Source organism: Macaca mulatta, chromosome 16 (assembly GCF_049350105.2).
Source record: "Macaca mulatta isolate MMU2019108-1 chromosome 16, T2T-MMU8v2.0, whole genome shotgun sequence".
In the NCBI taxonomy this organism is placed as follows: domain Eukaryota; kingdom Metazoa; phylum Chordata; class Mammalia; order Primates; family Cercopithecidae; genus Macaca; species Macaca mulatta.
In genome coordinates this window covers 65,280,865-65,303,865 of record NC_133421.1, presented here as the reverse complement: position 1 = coordinate 65,303,865, position 23,001 = coordinate 65,280,865, and the positions used below count along the sequence as shown (strand labels likewise).

General features: G+C 41.8%; 1 long non-coding RNA gene across 1 annotated transcript; it reads right to left on the bottom strand.

Moving 5' to 3' along the window:
• Positions 1–695: 695 nt before the first annotated feature.
• On the bottom strand, positions 696–17,490 carry LOC144335218 (uncharacterized). The gene is made up of 2 exons (XR_013405861.1): positions 16,727–17,490; positions 696–2,596 (listed from the first exon to the last, which is right to left on the bottom strand). It is a non-coding gene; the product is annotated as an uncharacterized LOC144335218 (long non-coding RNA).
• Between the last annotated feature and the right edge of the window lie 5,511 nt (positions 17,491–23,001).

Below are 23,001 nucleotides of genomic sequence, written 5' to 3'. Positions count from 1 at the left end.
TCTTCACTAAGTTTTCTTTGTGCAGTATTTGTATGTGGTGACTTTTTTTTTTTTCTTTTTTTTTTTTTTTTTTTGAGATGGAGTCTTCTCTGTCGCCCAAGCTGGAGTGCAATGGGGTGATCTCGGCTCACTGCAACCTCTGCCTTCCGGGCTCAAGCCATTCTACTGCCTCAGCCTCCCAAGTAGGTGGGATTATAGGTGCCCGCCACCGTGCCCAGCTAATTTTTTAGTAGAGATGGGCTTTCACCATGTTGGTGGTTGAACTCCTGACCTCAGGTGATCCACCCGCCTCAGCCTCCCAAAGTGCTGGGATTACAGCATTAGCCACCACGCCCGGCCGTATGTGGTGACTTTTGATGTTATTTGGGTCAAGAATGGATTCACATTAGACTTCATTCGGTTCTCTTTTTCTACTTCATTTTACTAAAAGAACTTCTTTATGTTGCTAGGTATTGTATTCTCCAAGCAGATCTAAAAATGATTTTTTTCTCTGTTTTAGCACCAACTCATCCTGCTGTTTTGGACATTATTATTATCTCTTTCCTGAAATCTAGAAAATATGCATAAAATATACATATTTTTCTCAAGGTGAATTTTTTAATTCTGCTGGAAAAATCTTTTGAGGAATATCTAAAAATAATATGACAACCTGAAAAGAAAGTTATAATACCAGATCCAGAAAACAATCACAAACCTTCCATTTACAATCATAGTTTAATATATGATTTGGTAATGTAAATCATAACATGAATAATTTTTCATGCAAGGACCTAAAATATCTTTAAAGTCTTATTAATTTTCACTGTATCAATTAAGGTGACCAATTCATCCCAGTGTGCCCAGAAACTCATTAGTCCCAGGCAAACTGGGATGGCTAATCATCCTATCAATAAATTGCCTCTGTTTCACTAAGGAGAGGAAAGAAGAGAGAAATGAAACCATTTGCCTGAATAAAGAGACAATTGCATGATTTTTGGCTCTAGGTAACACAGAATAATCTTCCCCCACACTTAAATCAGCGTAAAAATGTTTCAAAATGCCCATTACAAACCAATTAATGCCTATGCATTCAGGTGAATTACCAACCAAAGAAATTTTTGTTTGTATTTGAATTTGTCCAACACACACCCAACCCACATAAAGGAGTGGCAATACGTTCTATTGTTTTCATTCCAGAAACACTTTGAATATATAGCAATTATTGTTCTATAACCCAAAATCCAACTAAACAAATCGATGACTAATCCAGAGAGGTATAATGTATTACTTTGGAATTTAGGATTTATATTAGCATATTTACCCACAGTGTCATAAAATGGTGGAGTGGATAGATAGATCCATCTAATATTGTTAATCCAATCAAATGCACACCTTTATAGACTCATGTCTTCACCATTATTTTTACACACCTACCCTGCTGATGATGTGTAAATCGGGAACTAAACATAAAAATTCATTATTAAGGAATGTAGCAACAGTATGTGGAGGGAAGAGGTCATAAAGTCGAGCAGGGAGTAAGGACTCAAATTCTGGCAGCAAAAGGTGGGGAACAGAAGGAGACCCAAGGACGTTTCTTTAGTGCAGGGTTTCTCAAACTTGGCTCACATCAGGATCACCTGGAGGGGGTGAGAAAATTCTAAGGCCCAGGCCACATTCTAGAATAATTAAATCAAGACTTTTGGCTGGGCGTGGTGGCTCACGCCTGTAATCCCAACACTTTGGAAGGCTGAAGTGGGTGGATCACTTGAGATCAGGAGCACAAGACCAGCCTGGCCAATATGATGAAATCCCATCTCCACCAAAAATACAAATTAGCCAGTGTGATGGCGGGCATCTGTAATCCCAGCTACTCAGGAGGCTGAGGCACGAAATGCACTTGAACCTAGGAGGCAGAGGTTGCAGTAAGCCGAGATTGCAAGATCATGCCACTGCACTCCAGCTTGGGCAACAGAGCCAGACTCTGTATTAAAAGACAAAACAAAAACAAAAACAAAAAAAAGGACTTGTGGAGGTTGGGACCCAGCGATCAATTTGTTTTAAAGAGTCCCAAATAATTATAATGTGCAGCCAAGTTTGAGAACCTACTTTAGTACCTTCAGGTGAGTGCTTTTTTAATCTGTTTGTATGTTCCCCATATTACTAATTTTTTCAATACCCCCAACAGGAATTAATGACAACTGGAAAAAAAAAAAAAGGACGTAATTCCCAAGCACTTGTGATTAGAGTTTCATTTTACAGAATTGCAGAGAACTACTTCCAGGAAATACAGCTGAATTAAAACTTAGAATTGAGACAAACTTCACTTAGAAAAGTATTTTAGTGGCCAGGCACAGTGGCACGCACCTGTGGTGCCAGCACTTTGGGAGGCTGAGGCAGGAGTTTCACTTGAGGCCAGGAGTTTGAGACTAGCCTAGGCAACAGAATGAGGCTTCGTCTATACAAAAAGTTTAAAAATTAGCCAGTACAGAGGCATGCACCTGTGGTCCCAGCTACTCGGGATCCAAGACAGGAGGATGCCTTGAGCCCAGGAGTTACAGGCTGCATTGAGGTTTGATCACAATACCGTACTTCAGCTGAGCAGCAGAGCAAGATCTGTCTGGAAAAAAGAAAAGAAAAGAAAAGAAAATCAGAAAAGTATTTTACAAAATTCTGCAAGCATACTTCCACTTAAGTCTAGCAAAATTCTTCCAGGTACTTAATCAAATATTTTTCCAAAGTGTTAGGCTCCTGCAGTAAGTTTCTGTTATGGAAATTTGCTGTGTTATTTTAGCCGCCTCATTTCTTTTACCTCTTAGATTTTTGTCAAAGCAAAGTAAAATAGTAATATATGCAAATAAAAGACCCATGAAGAAAACATCTCTAAGCCAAGAGACTAAAAAATTAACTTTAAGGACAAAGAAGCAATTTTTTTCCTTAAAGAAATATCAGATTATTTTAGTATTTCCCAAATGAACATTTTATATTTCTCTAAATAGTTAATTAAAGCATCACATGTAATTTCAAATCAAAAATATCAGCGTTAAAAATAAACATATAAATCAATTGATCGAAGCTTCTTATTTGAGAGATAAGGAAGCAAAAGATTAGAAAAGTTGTCCAAGCCCTCTGGGACTCAGGTCTCATTCCTATCCATTCCAGCATCTTCAACATATGAAAACAGCAGAATTGAAGAAAGCATACTGTATTTTTTAATTCATAGCAAATTAAAAATAGCAATTATAAATGTATGAACTACCAAAAGCCAAAATAACTTATGCCCTCTCTAAGCTGGAACCAATATGAAAAAATGTCAATAATTATAAGAAAAAAGTAAGCCAGAGGTATGTATGAAAGATTGGATTTTTCTTTACAGATAGCTATAAGTGCGTTAACACAGACTACATCTAGACATTTAGTGCTTACAGACTTCTTCTTTACCTTTTCCTTTTTTTTTTTTTTTTTTTTTTTTTTTTTTTGTAACAGGGCCTCCCTCACTCTGTCACCCAGGCTGGAGGGCAGGGACATGATCTCAGCTCACTGCAGCCTCAACCTCACAGGCTCAAGCCATCTTCCCACCTCACCCTCCCAAGTAGCTAGGACTACAGACACACACCATCATGCCCAGCTAATTTTCGTATTTTTTTGGAGAGACTGGGTTTCGCCATGTTGTCTAGACTGGCCTTGAACTCTTGGGCTCAAACGGCCATCCCTCCTTGGCCTCCCAAAGTGGTGGGATTATAGGCGTGAGCCACTACACTCGGCCTAGCTTAGAGATTTTGAATAGTTCACTTTGTGTGAAATAATACAGCATGCCACTTCTTTGGGATAAAATAACATCTTTCTAACCATACCTTTCATGGACATGAAGCAATTTGTACCACAGTTTCGCATGTACCTATTTGGTCTTGCACAACAGAAAACGGATAAATAATACCATTATTTATAACAGTAAATTTAAAAATTTATAAAAGTGTATTTAAATTTCACATTTAAACAATGGTTTTGAGACGGGCGGATCACTAGGTCAGGAGATCGAGACCATCCTGGCTAACACGGTGAAACCCCGTCTCTACTAAAAAATACAAAAAACTAGCCGGGCGAGGTGGCGGGCACCTGTAGTCCCAGCTACTCAGGAGGCTGAGACAGGAGAATGGCGTAAACCCGGGAGGCGGAGCTTGCAGTGAGCTGAGATCCGGCCACTGCACTCCAGCCTGGGCGACAGGGCGAGACTCCGTCTCAAAAAAAAAAAAAAACAATGGTTTTATTTTCTGGGTACGCTGTAGGTATTGGTGGCCCCAATGAATCCATGCCTCCAGCAGTCATGCCTTTCTCTAGCGCCTCCCACGTTGATGCTGGGCTTGGTAATGAGACTTGATTTGGCCAATAGGAACATCAACAAGCTTGACACAAGCAGAGGCTTACTAAATGCTTTCACATTGGGGGTTATCCTCTTGGAATGCCCTATGGGCAGCCTGCTACCATGTGAGAAGTTCAATTACCCTGAGACACCATACTATGAGGAAGTCTAAGCTAGCCTCTTGGAGAGCCCACACCAAGGAAAGCTGAGGAATCCAGGCAACAGCCTTAACTGAGGCTCCAGGCATATGAATCAGCCAGTTCCCAGCCATTCAAGACAGTGCCGCTGCCCCCAGATATCACAGAACAGAGACAGGCCATCCCCACTATTCTGAATCCAAAATTCTGGCCCACAAAATAATTGTGAACAAATACAGTGGTAGTTGTTTTAAGCCAATAAGTTTTAGGGTCATTTTTCATGCCACAATAGGCAAGTAAAACAGAGTATTTTAAACAGAAGACTCTATTATTTGCTCAGTGACAATAGCTGATTTAAGGTGAATTAGTTCATTTGCATCCCACCAAACTTTTGATCAGCATATTAGTCATTTGAACACTGATGTGGACTTCTATGAAAGTCCTGGTCTAACAACAATAGATGAAGCATCAAAACTTTCAAGAGGAAAGCCAGGGTCTACCCTCTTCAGAGATGGTAGAGAGTAAAGCCATTACACATGATGGTCACAGCTCTCCTCTCTGCTCCTTCCCAAGTGGGACCAAGCAGGGTAGCTCCAATCTGGAGTCAGGGCATCCCCTGCTCCTCACTGAAGCATACTGGGATGCCCAAGGAGATTCTTTTTTTATCTTTGAGTTTCAATTCCTTTTGACTCCCTCTTTTAGTTCCTCATTCCAGGGACATTAACAATTTCTCTACAAATATTTATGTCTACAATAGCACGCAAATCAACAGTTTCACTGAAAGGTGATCTCTTTTCAACATAGGTAAGCAATGTTCTCCTTTACCAAGAAACTATAAGTCATTTACAAATTAAGGTGATCATAATTATTATGTAGCTTCTAGTCATAATATTTAAAAGTCATTAAGAGTATAATTCATTTATTCTAGCCATGATTCTTCACAATGCTATACTCCAAGTGCTATACTTTTATACAGCCTTTAATCAATAAATACTTTTCAGATTTTTGGCGTTTACATATCACCCGAAGTATTTTGTTGGTTATTTCCATAAGGTAACAACATTGGTTTTCCGAATGAATACATGCCTACTTTCATTCCCATGTGTGACTCATTCCCATCTCATCTATTCTATTACAACATCTACGTGTCACCATCTCTCTGAAGAGGGTTAGAGAGTTTCTAAAATACACTGGAGGTGAGATCATGCAAAAAGGAAAAGACCGTGTTTCTGATACCTAACGATCTGATGATCTAATCATACTCAGAAGTTTTACCTTGAAATTTTGTGTGTGTGTGTGTGTGTGTGTGTATAACTATTTCAGTAAATGGATTGTCCTACTCACCCAAACTTCTCTTTGAAATTTAAATGGGAATTCAACTAATAAAACTATGAGTCATCTAATAGAAACTACAAGCTGATTTTTGCTAATTCCATGGTATGCATAGGCAACATAGCATGTATGCATGTGACATACATACACATGGACCAGAAGTTTTTTAAATGACAAGTATCCTTGACTGAGTTGTACATTCACCATCTCATTTAACATTTATCAAAACCCTGTGGCATATCGTTATCTTTATTTTATGATTGGGGAAACTGAGGCTCAAATGGACTGCATTAACTTGCCTGTGGTCATACAGCTATAAAATGGTGGAAATAGAATTTGTACCCGGTATATCTACTCTTTGTGCCACACAAGTCAAAAATGCTTGCTAGAGAGTTATGTAAAATCTGAATATGGGCAACACATTTTGATGAGCCCTTGCCAATGACTTTTATCTAAGGTAAGAGCCCAGGGATGAGAAATCTGGATTTTGTATTTGAAAATCAGAACTCGTATTTTTCGGAGGCAATGGGTAGTTTGACGTCATTTACCTGGTACTAGAACAAGATCCATGAGTCAGAAATAGACACTCAGGACCAGAGGACAGGTTTCTATGACCAAAAGCTACCTTCGCATTAATCAAACCTCAAACATCCACTGCTTTCACACAGAGGCGTGTTCTGAACCAATCGGCATCAGGGACGGTGACTGCTTCCCTGAGAGCTTAGCAAGTTCCAAACCTGGAGGACCTCAGACCCCAACCTGTCCAGTTAGGCTCCACACTCACTCCTGTTTTCTATCAAAATTTTCTTTCCTCACACACTCACAGAATATGATAGGACAAGAAAGACAAAGAGAGGGTAGCAATAATGGACAGGCCACAGATACACCCAACACCATCAACAGTCATCAGCTGAAAATATTTTATCCAGAGACTCATCACAAAAAAAACATATTGTGAAAATGTTCATGTATCATCCCCAGCACTCTAGGAAGCAGTAGTTTCAGGTCACCACCCAGTCCCAAGTCTTGTATGTCAGTACTTCTGAAATCTTAATGTGCATACTTATCATAAGGGATCTTGTTAAAATGCAGATTCTGATCTAATTGTTCTGGGTTGAGGCCCAAGATTCTGGACATCTAACAAGCTCCCAGAGGATGCTGAGGCTGCTGATCCCCGAGTCACAAGATTATGGGTGATTTCGATCAATTGGCGATTCGATGCATTCCCCACAGTGAGTGTCGTGTCTATAAACCGGTCTCAACAGGTCCTCTATCGACTGAACAGGATAAACAACACAGCAGGAAAGGTGGCATCGTTAGAATCCCATTTAGCACAGTCTTGCTCCAAGCAAGCTAAACCTGCAAGAGCACTAAGTCAGGCCTGGAAGGAAGATGTTTCTTAGGTTCTCACCAAGAACAGAAGACAGAATGAAGTCTAGAAGTTAAGATCGATCACTTTGTCCCAAATTTTTCCTAGACTCCATGCATAGCACAAGCCATGAGAGGTTCACAAATCAGATTCACGGTAGAGAATGGAAAACACTTGTCCAGGATTACCTATTGTGTTAGCTAACTAGCACTAAAAAGTATACTTCCATTTACGTACAAGTGAGTATTCACTTATAAAAATCTTTCTAAATTCTTTCTTCAGTGAACCAAACGATGGCTGAAGTTTTAAGAAAAAAAAAACAACAGTAACTCTAACTGTGAAATTGCGTCCTATTCCATACTAAATTAAATCAGCTTAGACGGGCTGCTTTCATTTGTGTTATGGATGTCATGGTTCTTTGTTTTCAAGAAATTTGTATTGGAATGAATGGAGTTGGAATAAAGAACCAATGAAGAAGTGGTCATTAAATACCTGCTTCCTGCCTACTGTGATGTGAGTCACTATCAGGAAGACAAAGTAAGGAAACTAGAACTTCAGGGAAGGAAATTAAAATATACAAAAGAGTCCCTGTGCCCAACTGCAATTCCTGTCACCCATAATCATGGTAAGTAATCCTAATAATTATTACCTTTGCTTGTATCATGATAAGGAAATTGATTTGAGCTGGGAAATAAACATGTCCCTTCAGTAAAGCTCTGTCCACTCTCCCACGCTCCACAAAAGCTTCATAAGCCACCCGTAACTCTCATGCCCCGATCCACCGAGTCAACTCCTGTGACTGGCCTCACACCCTTCTCAAGTATCCAAGGCCTTCCCCGGTGTGGTCTCAGCTTGTTTTTCCAGAGGGCGGCCGTCATTACCTGAACGGCAGGTTTGCTACGCAAGCGCCTTAATGTGGGGCTTTGTAGGCATCACATCTGGGCTGTCATTAGTGTCGTCTGAAAATAATAATCAGCCAGCAGACCAAAGAAGGGCATTCCAAGAAAATTCACTGCTACCAGTGTTTGGGGAAACCAGAGAGTATCTAATTTATGTATTTTTAGTTAATCAAAGAAAGGGCTAACTTACACACATCACACAAGGATAAGTTACCCCAAAGTTTACTTATAACTACACCTGGCTGCAGTGCTAAGAGTTGGGGGAGGCTGCACACTTGTAGCTGGCAGCCCTGGGGAAGGAGGTAGCATTTCTAATCATTCCCATATGGACAGAAGGCTGAGCCAGTGGTAGGAGATCTTATTGTGGGAACATGGTTTTTTATATTTCTCTCTCAATCTCCTATTCTCCTCCTACAATGTTAGGTGCTTGGAAGTTTCCGAAAGAGGCCTTTCTACAGGAGACAAGGCATTCTCTGTCTCTCTCCTCTGTCGACACCTCAAGTGCGGATCCACCAAAGGTCAATAGGGCCCTAAGGAGGAGATGACAGCACGCAAACCTTCTCTCTTCCACCCACCCACGCTGTCTCTCAGTCAGCCAGATGTCAGAGTGGCCAAGACCAGGCTCTGTCTCAGACCACACTGTGGCTGTCTTAGCACAGCAGATGTCCACAATCAGACCCCTCCCCATCGCATGAAGCAGAAGGAAGAAATAAGTCCCCTTGTGACAAGCACCTGCCTGCTATGTTTTTACAGCAAACAAAGTTTAAAACTATATTCTTCAGAGAGGCACCCCTGAGACCTCAGGCGACTGGAGAAGGGGAGCTGGGAGCTGGCACCTCTGAACAAGCCAGAGACCCATCCTAGGGGTTCAGAGACTGAGCAGGCTGGGCAAGAGGAACCCCAGACACCTGCAGGTAGGGATCATGGTAGGTAGAGTCTGCAACTGGGAGTTCAAGGCTTTGATCTACTTCCAGTATCTTCGTGGTATCTGATCCTCGCCGTTTTGCCCCACCAGACGTGAGTAAGGAGGAGAATTCATAGCCAACTCCAATAATGCTTTATAATAAAAGTTTTCAAGTGGTATCTGCTACCTTTTTTTTTTTTTTTTTTGAGACAGAATCTCACTCTGTCGCCAGGCTGGAGTGCAGTGGCACAATTTCGGCTCGCTGCAACCTCTGCCTCCCAGGTTCAAGCAATTCTCCTGCCTCAGCCTCCCGAGCAGCTGGAACTACAGGCACATGCCACCATGCCCAGCTAATTTTTGTATCTTTAGTAGAGACGGGGTTTTACCATGTAGGCCAGGATAGTCTCAATCTCTTGACCCCGTGATCCGCCCGCCTCGGCCTCCCAAAGTGTTGGGATTATAGCCATAAGACACCGCGCCTGGCCCTGTGCTATTATTAAAGGATCCAAAGGATATCTAGAAGGGATTCATGTGCTCATTTGGGTCCCACAGTAGACAGAGGTCTGGGAGCCTCTCAGATATTTGCTTCCTGTCCTCAATTTTGTTTGGGTGCCTCCAGTAACCTCTGATATTTATCTCACTGTAAAAGGGGCAAAGACCTAGACTTCTGCCTCCAGGGCTTCTCCTATGGTCGTTTCTCATGTCCTCGCCTTTGTGTCAGCCCCAGCTAAATGTTTCTTCTAGAGGAAGAAAAGGAGCATGTAACCTCTCGCTCTCAAAAATGGAGAGGGGAAGAAGAGGTTTAAGATGGGTGAAGAAAAACTAATACTGCAGGCAGCCATCTTGTTTTCTCAGTCTCCCCTAAACCCACTCCAAGCTGGAAGAACCATGTGTTCATAGAAAAAGTACAAAGGAAAGAAGGGTTTGAGAAGGTCGCGTAGTAGACAAAAAAGTTTCAGTTCCTACCCTTACAATTATCCCTTCTCTAAGAGCTGGCTCCCATTACAAGACAACTCGTCAGAGTTTATTTCCGTATTGGCATTTATGTCTTTAAGGCATCCAAGTATCTTGTGGATCTTTCAACAGATCAAAAGGCAGAAAGAAAAATGTTCTTGGATCAACTCCTAGAAAAATCTGAAACCAGATTTTCCTGGGATATTACAGGCCAGTCAGTGCCTGTCAGTTTTATACGTGGCACCTTTCTTTTCAAATACGGATTAAACCCTGCGATGAATGAAAGGATTAAAAGCTCACCATTCCAGCAGCCTTAGTTTCTAAATTGTTGTGCTATTTCCTTAAAAACTTCTGTGCATTTGGATCACGCTGACTGCTCTTGGGGGCCACTGCTTGTGTTGCAGGGAAGACACAAAGCTTGACAGTTACGAGCAGTGGGCAATGATGCTTGTTAAGAGTGTTATAAGGGGGACCAGGCACTGGGAAAAGAGTTGAACCTGAGGGACTTTCAGATTCAATTATTTTCCTCTTAATCAGAAAAGAGTTTGAGTTTATAAACAACATAAAATAACAGATATATGGAAGGTATTGACTGTTTTGGAAGGCTATCAATAAGACAGGGCATGGCCAAATTATAAATAAAGTTTTATTAGGACACAGTCATGAATGTTTGTTTGCATATTGTCTACAGCTGCTTTTGCACAAGAGTTGAGTAGTTGCAACAGTGTCTCCAGCCCACACAGCCTAAATATTTATGACCTGGCCTCTACAGAAAAAAAAAAAAAAAAAAAAAAAAAAAAGTCAATCCCATACTATAGATATTAGAGCAGGAGAAAATTAGTTGACATTACAGCAGAACAGTCTGGCCTATCTCTATCAATATCTCTGCCAATTGAAGGCGGCAGGCTATTAAATCTAAAGTTGAGAGAGCCTTGGCCCCTTCTCATGCTATTAAAGACGACTGTGGGTCATTTCAAAACACCTGGATGGTTTAGAATTGGTGCAATCATTTAGAAGATTGAAAAGCATCTACTTTTCCCCGCAGGTAATTCATGTTTACAGGAAAAGTTAAAAATAGAAGATATATTTCGCTTTTTACTTTTAAAATTGTATAGCTTCCCAAATATTTTTCAAGATAATTGGTCAACTGTTGCTCACTAAGAAGTAATGTTGTTCTTGACAAAATGCCAATTTGAACAGAGAAAGAAGGATGGTAATGGTGATTTACAAACCAGTTTCGCCCTGAGCCTAGGAGAGGTTGCGGCAACCTTTTGGAATAGGAAGGGCACGAGCACCCCCTGCTGGCTCTAGGGCAACATAAACCTGAACTCATCCCTTTTCCTGATCCAAGGTTCGGGTTGGACAAAGATCGATATCCACACAGGTCTTGTGATGGAATCAAGGAATATCAAACATTCATAATTCATGCCCAATGGATGGTAGCATCTTGAAATTTAAGTAGTTTGTGTTACATGTACAGTGGCAAAGAACCACTACTAAAACAAGAGATAATCAGGTTTTCCTTTATCTCCTTTAAACCTCCTAACCCCATTTTAAAAAAAAAACTTTTTACACTACAGCCTTCTACATCTCATTAATTCCTATAACAGTGAAAAAAGAACTTTCTTCCTCGTTTGAAATAGATCCTAGCCAAGGTTCTTGTTCAAAATAGTTTTAATCATATGAAATTGCCAGGATCCTACTCTGCTGACCCTTACAAAAGGCAACCTGAATATAATTGGTCCATCGACAATTGACAAAGATAGGAGAGACTGCAGCTGTGAAGAGGCCGCGCTCCTTAACTGATGGAGACAGGGATTGTAGGCTAGGGACTCAGGGCACAGCCTTCTGTCCTCACGATTTTCCTGAGCCTCCTCTGAATTCCTCTGACTGATGAAAATAGAGGCTGTGATTTCAAGTATCTTATTGTCATTTAGGCAGGACTGCTCCACGTGATACAGAAAATTTTTAATTAAGCTTTTTTTTGTTGTTGTTGGTTTGTTTTTCCTTTTTAACACCAGTGTCCCAATAAAGAAGCTCCAGGAAAGTAGAAACGTTAAAATCGTGATCTTGTCATTGCCTCACTCTCTGAGGCTCTAAGAACAGAATGTTTGCCAACAGATGGAGGAAAGGCCCTGTTGCCTGTAACTGTGGGACTGCATGGGGATTATGCTATACAGAGCAGTGGAGGTTGAGGACTGAGGCTGGAATAGATGCAGACTGTGTCAAAAAAACACACACACACACACACACACACACACACACAAGCATTAAGAGGTCAGGGACTTCTGACTTGAAATCGCAAGGGCCTGAGAAGCAAAAACATTTTAAAAGGTAAGAATACTAAGCAAATTAATGTGTGGACTCGTGCATGCATCTAAGTTTTGCAATCATATCGATGTGAACCTGGGTTTCATGACCACAGCGGCCCAAATAATAAGCCCTTCTGTTGGCCCATTTTTCAGAGGAGTGTCAATTATGAGAGTAAAAACCACACACACGAGTTACAGGAAGAGTCTGAAGTCAAATAACAATTAAAGAAAAAGGGTAGGACAGCAACTCAGTCCAACAATTGTCTTTTTAAAATTAGGCAGAACTTTGAAAGTACATTCTAAGTAGACCAATTTGAAGAATAAAGCGAGGAGAAAGTATGGGTGCCCATACCCTGAGATCATCAAATACTTTGATCTATTTCTTAAAATGCCCATGAGGACTTAAGGCAATGGACCCTAGATTAAAAACACAAAGAACTGTGGCATCTGATTTTTCAGACTTGAAAACACTGTGGCCCAATTCCATCCTCCAGGATATGAACACAGCATGCTTTTATAATTCAGTAAAAGCCTGAATTATATCCTTAGCCTACAACATTATGTCTCCCAGGAGATTCTAATATGCAGTTTAAGGATGAGGATCACTGGCTGAAAGGTTTCTTTTGAATCTAATTATAATTCAATATAAAACTGGGGATGGAAAGAAAGGAATGAAAGAATGAAAGGAAGGAAAACAGGAAAGGAAAGAAAAGGAAAGGGAAGGGAGACGGGGGGGGAAGGAAGGAAGGAAGGAAGGAAGGAAGGAAGGAAGGAAGGAAGGAAGGAAGGAAGGAAGGAAGGGAAAGAAAGAAAGAGAGAGAGAAAGAAAGAAAAGAAAGAGAAAGAAAGAAAAAGAAAGAAAGAAAGAAAAGAAAGAAAGAAAGAAAAAGAAAGAAAGAAAGAAAGAGGCAAGCAGGGAGGGAGGGGGAAGGAAGGAGGGAGGGAGGAAGGAAGGAGGGAGGGAGGGAGGGAACTCTACAGCCACACAGCATATCCATCCATTACAGGAGCAAATAAGAAAGCCAATCGTCCAGCAGAGGGCACCAGAGCTAAATAAACACTTTAAAAGTCTTGGAATCTTATGACTTCAGAACCCAAATATTCCATTTTCTCTTCAATGATACTATTTCCTTAAAGGTCACGGTAACAGAGTTATCCCACGTCTCTTGACCCCATATCCTGTGTTCATTCCCAGAACAAAGCTGACATGAATGATTCTTACATGATCATTTACCAACAGAAACATGGAATCAAATTTCTTATTTTAATTAAGGAACATGGCACGATATATTTTAATTGGTAGTAGACACCATAAAAACAAGAAAGATTAAAAACACAAAGAAATGTCTTCCTCTTTAAAACAGATAAATTGGACTCCTCCTGTTCATCCATGCATTCGCTTAATAACCATGGACAGCGTGCTTTCTATGTTAGACACTGTATCCCTTAACACCCCTTTACAGCTCTTTATTGAAGCCAAGATATTTTGGCCCATCCTTCGGATGCAGCATTTCATGGGACACCCTGCTGGATCTCCTGTGCTGTGCTTCCTTCTGTGGCTGCAGGCGCCACGCTGGAGCAATGCATAGGAGAAGCGGAGTATTTCCAGCTGAGCCCCTACACTCACTGCCCCTCCCATGCTCACTCTTCAACACACATTTGTTGGCAAAGGTACAGTCCTCAAGCTTCAAGGTTCAGAAATTTTATTTTACCAAGGTTGGTCAGGAGTTAAGGGAATGGAGCCAGCTAAACCCAAGGAACAAGAGGCCCCTGTTCATTTACAATGGAAGTTGTCTTGTTGTTTTGCCATTATACCATGCACCTGTCTTGGGATCAATGTGCCTGCACACTGAATTAGGTATCAGAAAATTGTTTGGTGATCGCGAAATGAGGGTAAAGGATTGAAAGGCATTTTTCTTAGGAATGCTTTTACACTGTTGGTGGGAGTGTAAATTAGTTCAACCATTGTGGAAGACAGTGTGGCGATTCCTCAAAGATCTACAACTAGAAATACCATTTGACCCAGCCATCCCATTACTAGGTATATACTCAAAGGATTATAAATCATTCTACTATAAAGACACATGCACACGTATGTTTATTGCGGCACTGTTCACAATAACAAAGACTTGGAACCAACCCAGTTGCCCATCAATGATAGACTGGATAAAGAAAATGTGGCACAGATACACCATGGAATACTACGCAGCCATAAAAAAAAGACAAGTTTGTGTCCTTTGCAGGGACAGGAACGCCCGGCTGAAGTGGGCGTTCAGCCCACTTCAGAGGCTGGAAGGCACAGCAGAGTGCTGTGCAACAGATGCCACCTGGCAGACACGGTGCTCTCATCACAAGAGACTGTTATTTGGTACTGAAGTAGCCTTCACATTCCGTAGAAAAATGTCTTTCTGTTTTTTATATTATACTTTAAGTTCTGGGGTACAGGTGCAGAATGTGCAGGTTTGTTACATAGGTATAGATGTGCCATGGTGGTTTGCTGCACCCATCAACCCATCATCTACATTAGATATTTGTCCTAATGCACTCTGCTGTGTCTTCCAGCCTCTGCCTCATTCCCACTTCAGCCAGGTGTTCCTGCTTACATCTGTGGCAAGCCCTCAGCTAGCTTCTCCTCCCAGACTGAGAATCCTCCTAAACTGCACCTCTCGCCATTTCCCTCCAGGGCACAATAGACTTCTTCATCTTGTACCTGGGTGATACCAGCCTCTCAGAATTCCTAAGGATCAGAGGAGTGGGTAGGACAGGTGGATCAGGTAGATGCATGAAGAGAGGTAACACCAGTTACTCAGACTCTGCCTGAGCTACCAGAGTCCTGAGCTTCTTGCCCCCATTCGGGAGGTGTTAGGGGTCTCACTCTGAATCATTAGTAGTTTGTTCTTTAGCTTTTATTTCCATTTCTTCTGTGTGTGTGTGTGTGTGTGTGTGTGTGTGTGTGTGTGTGTGTGTGTTGTGTGCATGCTGCCACTGATACTACTTTTCCCTCTTAGCGATTAAAAGAAAAAAAGATACATTTGAAAAAGCGGTGTATTATCTATTCTGTTAATATGATGTCAGTATTTATGAGGTGTGGTCTTTGTGCCTCTTTTTAAAGATACAGGGAATTACTCCATGGCCAAAATTCAGTGGCTTCCCATATCACAGAGTAAAAGGCAGAGTCCCTGCCAAATGATGCTGTCCACATCCCTCACCATTCACCTCCGAATTGCTGAGGTCCTTTTCACCACGCTCCCTTCCATCCCTGAGCACCTGCACGTCCCCACTGCTCCACCCACACTCACACCTAAACTGCTGTAGACCTTTGCACCTGAGCTGCCATATGGCTCTTTCCTTCCTGCTGTCATTCAAATACCACTCTCACAGGGAGGCCCATTCTCATCTCTCTACACTCAAGGGCAACTTCCCCAGCACCGCCCCGCCCCCGCCCCCCGCCAGCCTTCCTTTTTCTCCTCTGACCTACTCTCTTCACCTCTAGCTCCCTCCCCTGAATCTAAGTTCCACCAGGGCAGAAACATTTGTGTTTTTTTAACTACTGTATCCCCAGCATCTGCAACAGAACCTTGCACACACTGATATTTACACAGACTTGTGGATTCATGAATGAATGTGTGAGTGAATGAATGAATACATCAAATACTATACAAGGTTCATAGTAAAAAATAGCAGCCCCTGGTGTCCCCACTCCTGAATCTTTTTCTCTGAAATCTTTTAGCTTTTGTTTCTGGTATTAACTTGAATATCTCTAAGGGATATGCTTACACTGCTATTTCTTGGTCTATCAACTTAAGACATTAAAGACCTAAATTCCCATTGTAGAAGACGGCATTACAGGATTCTTACACCATCTCACACCTCCGGTTGCCATTTCTCTACCTTTCCAGTGTGATTACATCACATTGTCTTGTAATTTACATATATATTATCTATGTGGGGTTTATATCCCGCTGCTAGAATGAAGCCTTGTCAGCAGGAATTTCTGTTTGTCTTGCTCATGAAAGTATCCTCATGGCCTAGAACAGTGCCAGGCCCTCAGCAGGTACTGAGTAAATATTTGTGGAATGAATGGATGAATTCTGAGATGTATGGGCTGTAACTTATCTGCCAGTTTCCCTCATCCCCTCCCACCACCACAACTCATCGCTGCACTTTCGGGATGAGTGGGCCACCCCCATGTCCTTGTGCTTTTCCAGCTAGGACTTTCCCTCAAACTCTGCACCTTCAGAAACCTTCAATGACTCCCTCTCACCCAGCTTTACTCGGGGATCCTTCCTCTATATCCACAAATCTTTTCATGAACATTATACACAATTCCCGATTAGTCACCTTCTCTAACTAGGCTGCTGCTTCCTTGGCATCATGGACTCTGTCTTGATGATTTCTGAACACTGTTGTCTATCATGGCATCCTACCTATTGTAATTGATTCTCAAGCAGCTCTGAGTGAAGGACACACGGTCCCTGCTTACCATTTGGAGGCAAGAGAGAAACGACATCTTCCTGTTCCCGGTGAGCCCTAAGGTGAGTCACTTCACCATTTACAGAGATAACATGTGGCTCGATGGCTTCTTCTTTCACTCTTCGCTTCCCCAGGTTAATAATTGCCAGATCATTTCATACTCTTTATTTGTCCAGTCATTTCACTTCTTGCCATCCCTTTCCATGTCCAAATCTCCCTCCGAAATAAAAATAAATTTCGAATGAGAGCATCGTGACTTCTTTCAAAGTTAGAATGACTGCCTTATGAAACGTGCGATTCCATGTGTGGCTCTGCGTGACAAGATCACGCATTCCAAACTAAAATGCACAACCAGTGGAAATCTCTTCCTGCTCTGTGACTACTGGTACTTTACAGCGTGGTTCTCCCACTTTGCCATGCATCCGAAGCACTGGAAAGACTTGCTAAGATGGAGCCACAGACTCTGGGGCCCCACTCCCAGAGTTTCTGATCCAGAGAATCAGAGGTGGAGTCTGGGAATTTGCACTGCCACAAGCTCCCGGGTGCTGCTGATGCTGCCAGTCTGAAACCCACACTTTGAGAACCCTCGCTTTCCCATAATGCTTCAAGAAGTCTTAGGCACTAAGTTGATGAACCTGCGAAGGGCTGAGATTTCCCTCATCCCCTCCCACCACCGCCAAGATAAGTAGCTGCTGAGTACAGCGTTACAGCACTTCTCAAACTCTAACAGGCACACAGATCACCTGTAGATCTCGATAAAACACAAATCCTTATTCAGCAGGTCCGCGGTGGGGATGGGTGGGAGGGGTGGTCCGAGACCTTGGGCGGGGGCGGGGGCGAGGGCGGGGGGGGGGTGGGTTCTAATCAGCCCCCAGGTGACGCCAATGTGGCTGACTCTCCGCCTAAACTGAGTTGCAGGCATTACAAATGATACCGAGTCCATTAGTATTGAAAGGAAGTGACTTTCTTAGGTCTCAAAGCTTTGAGTAGTTCATCTGATTCAGGCATTTGATTCAGGTCTGAGCTCTAAAACTACTAACACTTTTTTTTTTTTCCCTCATGACCCAACTTGAGAATATCCTTTTATTCTTCGTTTACAATTTTGACAACATAGAAACAAGTTAACATTTTTAACTTTCACCCATATAAAACTTCCAGCCTGAATGGGCCCAGCTGACTCATTGTCACTGCCCAGAGATCCCTGAGCTCTATTCAAACACTGCAGATAATTGTAAACCTGGAGACAGGGCTGGGAGGGTGGGGCTGTTTATCCTTGTTGATTGAGAAACCTACTCTTTGTCCTGTGCTGGTGTTTTGTTACATAGTTACAGCACCTAGCCTTCCATTGAAATCCTGCCTCAGAGCACCATTATCTCATGCATTATTGAGCTCAATTCTCCCAAAGGCCTGTGTTATCTCTTTCTCATTTCTTGGCTATAAAGAGATTGTGGTGATGGGGAAGTGAAAGAGAAAACACCTCCCAAAACCTACCTGATCCAGCTGATCCAGGACATTTCCTTTTTTTTCCTTTTTTTTTTTTTTTTTTTTTTTTTTTGAGACGGAGTCTCTCTCTGTTGCCCAGGCTGGAGTGCAGTGGCGTGATCTCGGCTCACCGCAACCTCCACCTCCCAAGTTCAAGCAATTCTCCTACTCAGCCTCCCAAGTAGCTGGGATTACAGACACATGCTACCACATTCGGCTAATTTTTGTATTTTTAGTAGAGATGGGGTTTCCCCATTCTGGCCAGGCTGATCTCGAACTCCTGACCTCGTGATCTGCCTGCCTCAGCCTCCCAAAGTGCTGGGATTACAGGCGTGAGCCACCGTACCCGGCCCAGGACATATCCTTTATATCATGATTTTGTGAACACATGTATACATACATATGTGTATATATACACCCACCGCATATATATAATATATACCCACACATACATATACACACATAAAGAGAAAACGCCTCCCAAAACCTACCTAATCTAGTGTGACTCTCTTACACCTGCAGGTGGATAGTAGTAAGTGAACATTTAGGGGAGGCAGGACAAGCTACATAATTTTCAGGGCTCGGTAGAAAGCAGACATGCAGGACCCAATTGTCAAGAATTTCAACACTGCAACAGCAGAGCATTAATCCAAGTGCCAGGCCCTTCCAAGCTCATGTGCTCGTGAGGCTAACCCTGGGGGAAGAACTCTGACATAACGAATACCTCATGAATTTGGAAACTCTCACTCTCTTCCCTTCCTCCCTCCTCTCTCCCTTTCAAAACATATGTCAGAAAAGAAGAGCTCCAATGAGAATGGTGATGTCATTTGTTCTGTGGTTGAATAAACACTCGTATCTCTTCTTTGTCCTGTCTTTCCTTCATTTTCTGCCAAATAGCTCAACCTTCCGACTAAGAAAAACCCAACTATATCCCACTGGTTCCAATAAGGGCTAAACTGAACTCTACCTTTGGTCCAACTATGATAAGATGGTTTACCTCATCTACGATAAGGAAATGTACTGCACAAATATGACTAGAAGGGAGGGTGTGTAGTTTCCTCAAATGAGATTTTCAAGTCATCAGACAGCCCCTCCCAAACTCTGAGGGCTCACCATGGATCTTGCTAAAATGCAAATTCCAATGTAGGAGGGGTGGAAAGGACATAGGGCATATCTGCGCTGTGAGGCTGTGAGGCCAAGAACCACACTTTGAGTAGCAGAGCTCTAGAACTACCCTGTCCCTTAAGGTAGACACTAACCACAGGTACCTATCGAGCCCTTGAAATGTGGCTTGTCTACATAGAGATGAAATCTGAGTGTAAAATGCACATCACTTTTCAAAGATGTAATTCAAAAAATAAAATAAATATCCCATTAAGAATTGTATATTGATTCTATGTTTTAGATATTTTGGGTTAAACAAAGGATGTTATTAAAATTAATTTCACCTGTTTCTACTTTTTAATTTGGCTAGTAGAAAATTTAAAATTACCTATGTGGCTCACTGTTGGACAGCATTCTTCCAGGAGGTCAGGTGCAGCTTGAGTTATCCATCCTCTCCATTTCATTATGAACTCTTTGGGGTGAAAGCATGGAACCAGCCCTGGACATCACCCAGGGAGATGAGTTCATCTGTTATGGTCTCATCCATCAAGTTTTCTTCTCTGGCTCTCACCACCCCAATACAGATACACAGACGCAAATACACACACACACACACACACACACACACACACACACACACACAGAGAGAGGAGTGGGAAAGACTGGAAGACAGGACCTTGTCTTATGTATCTTTCTGTCCTCAATGCCCAGTACAGAGTCTGTTATCTTAAGTAATCCATAAGTATCTGAGATGTAGATCCTCTACGTAAATCATTCATGGCTCCTCCCACTTATACTTCTGGGTCACTGTAAATGTTTGAAAGTAGTCATGTATTTTCTCAATTATATTTTCCTCTGGGTTGTCCTTCAGCTTACCTTGTATTAGCTGCACGGGCTCAATAAGCATCCATGACACAATGCTACTAGCTCAGTGCACATTGAAGGGTGAATGTTAGTGGCCTTTTTCTTGCCACCATCACCAAGTTTACAATTACAGCACTTCAACTATGATCACGGCTGCTAGTAAGAGCTACACCTCACTGGGTGCGTCCTACATACCAGGTGCTGTACCTGCACTTCAGATATGGCATTTCATGTAATCCTCACACCACCACCATGCTGGCCATTATGACGGTCTTCCACTTTCCATAGGAGGAAAGTGAGGCTCAGGGAGGCTAAGAATCTTGCCCAAGCAAGTGGCAGAGAGAGGATTCAAGTCCAGATCTCCAAAGTCTGTGTTTTCAATCCTGGGTATCTATAACATTAGCAGAGTGCTCAGAACCATCAGTGCAGCAAAGAGGAAAAAGGGAAGTGGGGTGGTTTTGAATAGCGTGTGAATACGCACACCAAGATGAAGGCATTCTTTCATTTTTTCCCTTGGTCTATTGTTAAATGTACATATATAGTATTTCCCAATAAATTAGAAAACAGAAAAAATAAGTCATCAACCTTTTTTCTCTAAATCAAGGAACATATAAATCTGATATATCCTTTATATCAGAATGTTGTGAACACATGTATACATATATATGTATATATACACTCACCACATATATGTAATATATACCCACACATACATACACATACATAAATCATGACTAGACGCACATGGTAGTAAAAACTGTGCTTTTAAAAAACCACTAGGTACATCTTTAATAAAGCTTCACATGATGTAGAAACAAAATGAGTCCTACAGTAGGGAACAAAACGAATTATTGGTATAGATCAATAGTTAATAACGGTTCAGTTACTAACATGGGGCATGTCAGAGTAAGACATTGAGGAAATACACTTACAAGGAGAAAAACAGAAGAATAATTCAAAATAAATTACCAATAAATTGTTTTATGATAAAAGCATAAGTTTTGGAATGGTCTTTAAAAGACAGATTTAAAATGTTTGAATCAGGCTCAGGTTTGAAGCCTTTTTTTTTTTTCTAATTGACTTTATTCTTTTCTCATTAAAAGAGCTGTTCCAGGCTGGGTGCAGTGGCTCACGCCTGTAATTCCAGCACTTTGGGAGGCCAAGGCTGGCAGATCACTTGAAGTCAGGAGTTCAAGACCAGCCTGGCCAATATGGTGAAACCCTGTCTCTACTAAAAATACAAAAATTAACAGGGCATGATGGTGCACACCTGTGATTCCAGCTACTTGGGAGGCTGAGGCACGAGAATCGCTTGAACTTGGGAGGTGGAGGTTGTAGTGAGCCTAGATCACACCACTGCCCTCCACCCTGGGCAACAAGTACGAGATTCTGTCTCAAAAAAAAAAAAAGAGCTGTTCCATCCCAAAAAGTTTTCATGATGACAGTTTTACTTTAGGGATTATTACCTCTGTGTATGAATATCTCAGTACAATTTTAAAACACCCAAGTTCTAAAATAACACACAAACTACTGTCGCCAAACCAAACTAGGTCCGTTTGCCCTCAGGCAAGGGAACGTCAAGCACCAAAGCACTGGGTTTTGGCAGCGAGAAAGGTTTATTGTGAGTAGACTGACAAGGAAACTGAAGGAAACGCTCAAATCTGTCTCCCTGACCTTGAGGCTAGGTCAGGTTTTATAACCATAGGGTAATGAGGATGATCTGACTTGCAATGAGGTGATGCTGGGAGGCGTGATCTGACTGGACCCTACCATGGGGTGTTCGCTTCTTAATTCAGTCCCCACTCCTTAGTCCAAGCACTTAGGTTCCTACACGCTTGGTTCACCTGGGCATGCTCAGGTTGTGTGACCTTCAACCTGGGGGGTCCATGAACTGAAAAACAACTCACAACAACTCACAACTCTGTGACATAAAAGTTGAATCTGATAAGTCTGATGACGTTATGCTACTTACTAAGTCCGTGTCAGTAAAACTGTAAAAAACATAATCTTTAAAATCTTTCTTGTAGTTCTACCAAAAGAGATTTCATTCACATTTCCGCATCAAAAATGTCGGCTGGATAAAATTTCTGGGATACTAAGAAACAAAATGACAAAGACAAAATGATCATAATCATTATAACAAAGCTCAGTTTCTTTTGGGTTTTTTGTTTGTTTGTTTTTGTTTTTTCTTGAGACAGAATTTCGCTCTTGTCCAGGCTGGAGTGACCTGGCACAATCTTGGCTCACTGCAACCTCTGCCTCCCAAGTTCAAGCAATTCTCCTGCCTCAGCCTCCTGAGTAACTGGATTACAGGCATGCGCCACCACACCCAGCTAATTTTTGTATTTTTAGTAGAGACAGGGCTTCGCCATGTTGGCCAGGCTGGTCTTGAACTCCTGACCTCAGGTGATTCACCTGCCTCGGCCTCCCAAAGTGCTGGGATTTAGGCGTGAGCCATCGTGCCAGGCCCAAAGCAGTCATTTTAATACAAGATTGTGACCAGCCAGAGTAACTGGTTTCCATTTTTACTCTTCGATTGATAGATCATTGCATATAGAGTCAAATTTGCTGTATAGTTTTTCAGTTTTAACAATACTAAGGCCCTATGTCAGTGTAATCAAGGGAAAGAATCTAAATTAGATTTTAAAAACCTGAATCCAAATTCTGGTCTAATGCCATACTTATTACGATCAATGAATATAAATGGTGGCTCCACACACACTGTAGTAAATAATGTGCTTTTAAAAAGCCACCAGATAAATCTCTAATAATGCCTCCAATGACTTAGGAACAAAATGAGTCTTGCTGTAGGGAAGAAAGTGAATTATTGGTATA